We start from the raw sequence: 8,789 nt of genomic DNA, 5'->3' as shown, positions 1-8,789 counted from the left end.
GAAGATCCAGAATGAACTTTGGAATATATTGAGTGAACTGAAAAGAGTTGAACATATAACTTTTTCTGAATGTAAACTCTTATGCCAAAAGGGATTGCCCCCAATTGGCTTTTTGTCAGTGTGCCTACCAATCATTAGTTTTGCTCTCTCTCTTATTTCTCTCTTATTTCCAACTATTGTAATTTCTTCTTAGAAAATGCAATATTGTATGTACCCTTAGCTAGAAGATCTTTAGAGGTATAAGCTAGTTATGTTAAATTGGGGAGACTAGTCTCTCAAAGAATCACAGGGGGGATTATGAAGATAGGATTAACTCTCCCCTTGCCTGATTTTTAGCTAATCAAATCAAGAACTTAAAGTACCCCTACTTACCATTAAGCATGAGAGTTCACAAGTCCCTTACTAGAGTAAGTGACAATTCCAAAGACCACTGCACCCCCATCCCCACTTTGGGCATTGCTAGGCAAATTGAAAGACTGCCATTGGTTTCTGTGAAGAAGGAGGAATGACAGGAAGTGATGTGGAAAAAAGAGGTATAAAAAGAGACCAACATGGTCTAGCATTCATTCCCTTCCTCACATTTGGAGAGATTGGTTCTGGGCATTCCTTTCCTGGCTTCTGGAGAGATTGGTTCCGGAGATTCCTGCTTTGGCTTTGGAGGAGGCTGTGTTGGTGGAACCCTGGCTGAAAACACCACTGGGACTTCTGGCTTGGAGAGAGTCTTGCCTTGGTGGCTCTTTGAGATGACCCTCTCTGCTCATTGGTGCTTCTGTGGGACACTCCCTTCAGTGTAAGTTCTGTGGAGAGACTCTTTTCCTTGAATCCTGTATTGGCTTAATGGTGAGTGACTTGGACTTCCACATGGAGATTGGAACTTAATAGATTGGAACTTTGTCAGGAAGTGAGCTGAATTTCATTGGATCAGCACTTAGGGTGGGTTAGGCAACTCCTTACCTCTTTTTCTCCTACATTTCATACTTCAACTCTTTCTCTTCCTCGTTATAAAATAAAGCTGCTAACAGTTTTTTCTGGCTTAGGGATAATATTTTAAATTCAGCAATCACAACATTGAATTTATAACTCTCTTATTTAGTCAAAACCCCAATTTAACCCCATGTGTGTATATCACCTTATCTAAAGCCTTCTCCCAATCATCTATTCATCCTTCCCCAAACCCTGTCTTCATATTTGTCTACATCAATAATAAGCACAATGATATATGGTGCTTGCCTGTCACTCAGGCACTCTGAATTGGATCCCCTACACTCTAAAGTAGATGTAAAATATGAAAAAAAGAATAATGTAAAATAAGCTACATTTATATTTACCACTGAAGAGTGAATTTTTATTTTTATTTATATATTTTTTTATTTTCACAATTACATTTCACAAAACATCTCAACATGTTTACCAAAATTATAAGATCCAAATTTGTCTCCCTCCCTGCCTTTTCTCCCCCCTCCCAGAGATGGTAAGCACTTTGATCTGAGTTATACATGTATTATTAAGCAAAACTTACTTCCATAATAGGTCATCATTGTAAGAGAATACTCATATAAAATCAAAACACTCCAAAAGAATCTAAAGTATTAAAGTATCATAATAGAGTATAGTTTTAGGGGTTGTGATGAGGTTCAAATGAGAGAGGGTGTGTAAATGTTTTGCAAAATTTAGTTTCCTTCCAGTCATCCAGATTAGTATCAGTCATATTCAGTGCTTCCTTCTCCCATATTTAGTCAGCTGTCAGTTTTTGTAAGTTTTACTGCCATTGCATCTCTCATCCATCCCCTTCTCTTCATTCCCATGTCCACCCTTCTAATTCAACTCCTCATTACCTCTTCTTTTACTCAAATGTTTTTACCTTCTAGATTTCCCATATTTCCAGTATTTGTAATTTAAGGGGTCTATCAAAAGTCTAATATTTTCATCAAGAAATGTTGGAAAATAATCTATTAAAGCTCTACACACACACACACACACACCCCGAATAAGTATACTGAGTTTTGTGGTATTGTAAATTTTTTTATTTTGCCTTTTGGAATATAGCTATATAAAGAGTTAATAAAATATATGATTAAAAATCCTTCCCCTGTAGATAAGTAGTCGAAGGTTATTAATAGGTAGTTCTCAAAGGAAATCTAAACTATCAGCAAGCCTGTTCTTCTTGACTGTAAGCCCAGCCCTCTATCTATGGACTTTCTACCATGGCTGAAGTGCATTCCTTCCCTCCACACCTGCTCCTCTTACAATCCCTTCTTTCAAAGCTTGGATAAAAGACCACCTATTACAAGAAACTTGTCTTATCCTTCAGCTCCCAATTATGTCTCTCCTCTTTCCCTGAAAATTACCTTGTGCATATTTTTCATATACTTATATGTACCATGTTGTTAACTTTAGTTAAATTTTAGTTCCCTGAGAGCAGAAATTGTTTCCTTTTTTTTGTCTGAAACCCTTATATCTAGCATAATGCACAGATACATATGTCTCTTAATAAATGCTCACTGGTTGACTAAAAATCAAGTGCCTATTTTAAGATGATGGAACATGTGCTTGAAAAACAGCTAGAGAACATAAAATAGAAAAAAGAAAAGATGATTTTTTAACCCTTATCTTCCATCTTAGTATCAATATAACAAATTAGTTCCAAGGCAGAAGAGTGGTAAGGGCTAGGCAATGAGGGTTAAAAGTGATTTTCCCAGGGTCACATAGCTAGGAAGTGTCTGAGACCAAATTTGAACCTAGAACCTCTAGGCCTAGATCTCAAACCACTGAGCTACCTAACTGCCCCAAAGAAAACAAGATTATTAAAAAGAGGACAATTCATTGAGGGGAAAAAGAGGAAAAACATCGCATTTATACTTATAGTGATCTAAATTTTATAAACTAAAACATGATTTAAAAACATCTTCACAGGCTGACCAGAGTTGATAGAATTTAGATTAAAAATCCAAAGAAAAATCTCTCGATTAGTCTTTAATTACACTGAACTTGAGATCATTACACAGAGTAAAATAAAATTTTTTAAACCCCTACCTTCTGTCTTAGAATCAATATTATGTATTGGTTCCAAGGCAGAAGAGCAGTAAGGGTAGGCAATGGGGGTCAAGTGACTTGCTCAGGATCACACAGCTGGGAAGTGTCTGAGTTCAAATTTGAACCCAGGACCTCCTGTCTCTAGGCCTGGCTCTCAATCTACTGAGCCACCCTAAGCAAAATACAATTTCTTCTAAGTATGATTTATTCAGATAATTGTAGCCCAAATCCTTTCCCCTCAGCTTTCAGACCACTGGCTACTTCCTGGATTTAGGATGCCCTTTTGGGTAATCAAATATTCAAATCCACAACTCTCAAGCTCCCACCAAATGGTCACCCTATTGCCCCTACTGAGTGGTCATTCAGTTTCTGATCACACTAGAGTCTCATAAATCCAATCAAATGCTTAATGAAGATGTTTGATAAGATAAGAGGAAATAAGTCAGATAGGTTGTATCTGCCATTTCTTCCTACCTCCAAGACAACCTAGGAGTCATAGTCCTTTGCAATTCTCCAACAGATCTCCCTCTGGAGGAAATGGTTCATGTAAATTCACAACTAGGTGTCAAGGAGTTAGAGTGAAATTTCCTGATAATCTTCTTTTCTCCCCCTTGATCTTAGAGGAGCACATATGCCTCCAGCGTTGGCAATTCAAACCTCAGAGTCAGGTTGGTTTCAATTTCCACATTTCTCTCATTTAGTTCCATCCAGAATCTTTGCTGCCAAGCCATTGGCCATGACTCTTCCAACCCAAATTGCCCGCTTGACAGCCACTTTCCCAACCTCAGCTTTCCCTTCACCACAATTCCATTGTCCTATTAAATTTGTCATGCCAAAGGCTGATGGGCTAACACACAAGTTTCTAACTGATAGTTACAACAATAAATATAGTTCTCTCTCTCTTTGATCTTCAGACCTACCCCTTTACATTAGAAATATTTATTACAGTTAAACTCCTTACCCACTTATCTCTTGAATATTTTCTTGCCAACATGAGAATAGTGCAACAAAGCTCAATTAAACCTATGGTTGAATACTATAACTGAAAATGTACTACATGGTAAAAGCTTCATGCAGAGAAATATCCTTTTTTTAGGTTGCAACAAGAAAGCTATCCATATTTCTTCTGAGTACAGAATATAAAAATAACAAATAGCATTCACAAAAATAACATTTTAGTAAGATTCTTGGTAACATGTTTCCAATTATGCCAAGAAAGTGTTAGATTGTGACAATCATTCAGCTTGGCATGAATATTTTCTTGTCCTCCAAACTGCAAGAAGGCTCTAAGATATCAAATGTGTTTCCAAATGTCCCTGGGGATTTGATAAAAAAAAATTGTTTACTACAAAGTCATTTATCTATACTATTTACTAACCTATTATCTATACTATTTTCTAACCTATATTCTATTTGCTATTTACTATATACTATTTACTAACCTGTTATCTAAATTCTGTCAAGGCTGTTGCAACGAAGAGGAGGAAAAAATTATAAGCTAGATGAGTGATTAATGTGGTACGTGGGGCGTCCCCATTAATACCACATATAGGAGGCTCAGCATAATCACGACAGGTTCAAACTATTCCACGATTCTGAATCTACTCAAAGCCACAACTCAAGAAACCTCACCAGTGTGTTTTCTTTTTTTAATCAGCTAGAGGACAAAATTCATTCAAATTAATGACAATAAAATAGATTGGGGGGAAAAAAAGTCAAAATAAAACATTCTTTCCCAAAATCGTGAGACACATTTTCCCACATACTATCCAAGGAAAGAGTAAGCCTACATGGGGACCACGAATGAAGAGCACACATTTAGGAAAAATCTGTGACTAAGATGCATAGGTAGGGAAGCAACTCAGGTCTTTGACTCTTTAGGACTGCCTATAGCTTTTAGAAATGTCATCAAACTTCTCTCACTGGGTCTCCCCTCAGGGTGTTCCATGTCTCCTTTTAGTCTTCACTAAGCAAGTTGTCCCCTTAGACCTGACTGCTCTTCTGGAGGCTGCTGGCAAGGGTGTATTGGCTAGGAGAACCAACTGTTAAATTTTCTATTTATTTATGTCTCAGAAATCTGCAACAAATCAGGGCTGGATTTATTGTTTTGTTGATTGTCTAGACTTAAGGGAGTGTTGAGAAAATGTTCGTGCAGATTAAACTTTAAAATGTGTCCAGTTCTTTTGGAGAACTAGGTGTTAAACATTGACCAAAACAGTGTGTGGAATCCTTGCAAGCTGTTGCTGAGCTAGTCACATAGTAGCTGCTGGGTGCAATGATGTTCTCTCCTTGGCAGTTGTCTGCTGGTCCACATCTCTGGTGGATGTTGCTCTGCTGATCTCAGATGGTCTTGGGATGGCTGCTGGGCGCATAATCTTACTTGATATTGTTCCCTCTACCAGCTTCTGGGCTTCATCTCTTTGAGGTTACCTCCAAATCACCTCATTATAGTAGCTAGACTACATGGCTGATAAGAGAAGGCTAATACTTCTTTAGTCAAAACCTCTATGTTCACCTTTAAAAACAAACAAAAGTCAGACACTTCCCAGCTGTGTGACCCTGGGCAAGTCACTTAACCCCCATTGCCTAGCGCCCTTACCATTCTTTTACCTTGGAACCAATACACAGTATTGATTCTAAGGTGGAAGGTAAGGATTTAAAAAAAACAAAACTGAGTGAACATAGGTTTAGATTATCTCTTCTTTCCAACCCAATATTTCAATAAAGATCAGTCCTCTTTTATAAGTAACTAGCTATCTTAGAATTAGAGATTTTCAAGATTCCTCTTTGTCTGATCATTCAAATGACTGAGCCAGAAGCAATAAGCTACAGAAACAAAGTCATTGACTCTCTGCAGGATTTAATACTATTGACCACCCTCTTTCCTCCTGGACACTTCTTTGGGTTTCCATAATACTGCTTCCTCTTGGTTCTTCCATATTTCTGGCTTTTTTAAAAAATGAATTTGTCCACATGCCTAATTTTGTAGCCTAAAGCTCTTCCTTTACTTTCTTCTCTCTCTGTACACTCCTGGTAGTCTCATCAGTTCCTGTAGGTTCAGCTATCATCTCTAAGCAGATCACTCCTACATCTATATATTCAGTTCTATTCTATTTCTTGAAGTCCAATCTCATAGCTCCAACTGCCTACTAGACATTTCTAACACCTCTCATATGGACTTAATTTTTCTCCCTGTTTTTAAGTCTCTTCCCTCTCTAATCCACATCAACAGTTTTCAGATTTTTTTATTCTCAAGATTACTTTATACTCTTAAAAATTGATGATTCCCCAGAGAGTTTTTATGTGAGTTATATCTATCAATGTTTACCATATTAAAAATTAAATCATCTTAGTATAATCATGAAAATAGTTTTGACCTTGTAGACTTCCTAAAAGGATTTCAGGGATGTTGACTTCACTTTTTTTTTTTAAACCCTTAACTTCTGTGTATTGGTTTATAGGTGGAAGATTGGTAAGGGTAGGCAATGGGGGTCAAGTGACTTGCCCAGGGTCACACAGCTGGGAAGTGTCTGAGGCCGGATTTGAACCCAGGGCCTCCCATCTCTGAGCCTGGCTCTCAATCCACTGAGCTACCCAGCTGCTCCTTGAGAACCACTTTTGAGGATCCCTTGCTCAAAAAGCTTTTGTTTAGGCATTTTCAACCTGGATTTTCTTTTAATATTTTGATAACTATTTGAATATATTTATGTTCATTTATATCAACTACATGTTTTATTTTATGCTTTTAAGAGCATTATTTTGAGAAAGGATTTATAGACTACCAGATTCCCAGAGGTGTCAGTGACACAAAGATGGCTAAAAGCCCCCACTCCAATGGCTCCTTACTACCTCTAGGAGAAACTAAAAAATTTGTTGGGCATTTAAAATCCTTCATCTGGTTCCAGACTACCGTTTCGGATTTTTGCAGCTTAAGCCCTCTGTGGTCTACTCTATTGACCTTCTTGTTCCATATACATAGCATTCTATCTCTTGTCTCCATGCCTTAGCACAGGCTTTCCTAAGTGTCTGAGACACTCACTTGCCTCACCTTTGCTTCTCAGATCACTAACTTTCTTCACAGATAGGATATGTTTCCATTTCCTATAAAAGACATTTCCTGATTCCTTCAGATGCAGTGCCTCCCGTCCAATACTCATACTTCCTAGGTATATAGTTTATATTTACATATATGTATACATATATATACACACATGCTGTTTCCTTGTATAAATCATAAATTCCTTAAGGAGTTTGGGAATTTGAGGGCAATATGCCAAGGTATACAAAGCTCAGAGCCTGACTCACAAGAGGAACAGAATAGTGTTGACTGATTATTCTTCATTCATCTATTCCCCATTCCTGCTTTTATTGTTTCTTTGTCAGCCACAGTGTAGAATGTTAACCCTTTTTTTTTTGCTGGTTATATTCCTAAACTTTATTATAGAAAGCCTCATAGTACAAAGGGTCTTTCCTGTGGAACTATCATGAGGACAATAAAAGGGGTTCTGTAAAGCCTATAGAGGTGAAGACTGCCTATGTATTGTGTGTGAAATCTGCAAGGGACACTAAACCCCCATGGATGCCTTTCAAGATATTGAAATGAGGGGATTTTTTTGTATTGTCTTTTTCTGTAATGTCTTTCCTCCCACTGACAATATGGGGAGGCTTTACCTAATAGAAAACAAATCTGCTTCCTGATGGACCATCTCTCACTGTACCATCAGCCAATACGGGATGAGCCCAGGACAAAGCTGCCCTTGGGACCTGATTTGACCTAGTCTCCCTGTTGCTTCTTCCTGGTCACTTAGGAGTCTACCAATGTATTCTCATTTTTGCACTAAACCACACAGAATTGATGCATTTGGTTAGACTATATTCCTACTGTTAAAATTATTTTATTTTTATATTATATAGAATATATTTTATATAACATATATTATATTATATTATTATAATAATTTATATGTTATATATAAATGTTATAAATTAATGAACATAAAAGTTCATCTCTTTTTCCCCCCTTTTTCAATTTAGAATACTTTTCCATGGTTACATGATTCATGATTCCCACCCCTCCCACTCTTTCCTCTCCCCTCCCGAATCCCATAAGCAGTTCCACTGGGTTATACGTGTATCATTGTTCAAAACCTATTTCCATGTTATTCATATCTACAGTAGCAGGATCCTTTAACATCAAAACCCTAATCATATCCCTATCATGTTACATGATCAATCACATATTTTTCTAATGCATTTCCATTTCCACAGTTCTTTCTCTGGAAGTGGACAGCACTCTTTCTCCTAAGTTCCTCTGGATTGTCCTGGGTCATTACACTGCTGCTAGTAGAAGTCCATTACGTTCAATGTTTTCCTGGTTTTGCTCCTTTCATTCTGCATCAATTCCTGGAGGTTGTTTCAGTTCACATGGAATTCCTCCAGTTCATTATTCCTTTCAGTACAATAATATTCCATCACCAACAGAAACAAAAATTTGTTCAGCCATTCCCCAATGGATGGACACCCCCTCATTTTCCAATTTTTTTGCTACCACAAAGAGCGTGGCTATAAATATTTTTGCACAAGTTTTTTTTTTTCCTTATTATCTCTTTGGGGTACAAACCTAGCAGTGGTATGATGGGCAAAGGGCAGGCATTAAAAGTTCATCTCTTCTAGATCCCAAAAGTACCTATAAACTCCATGAAAATTGCCATTCTAATACTCTGTAATATATAAATAAGACATTTCAGTGTCATATA

This window comes from Gracilinanus agilis, chromosome 6 (assembly GCF_016433145.1).
Source record: "Gracilinanus agilis isolate LMUSP501 chromosome 6, AgileGrace, whole genome shotgun sequence".
NCBI classification, from domain to species: Eukaryota; Metazoa; Chordata; class Mammalia; order Didelphimorphia; family Didelphidae; genus Gracilinanus; species Gracilinanus agilis.
Note: the sequence above shows the minus strand (reverse complement) of the source record.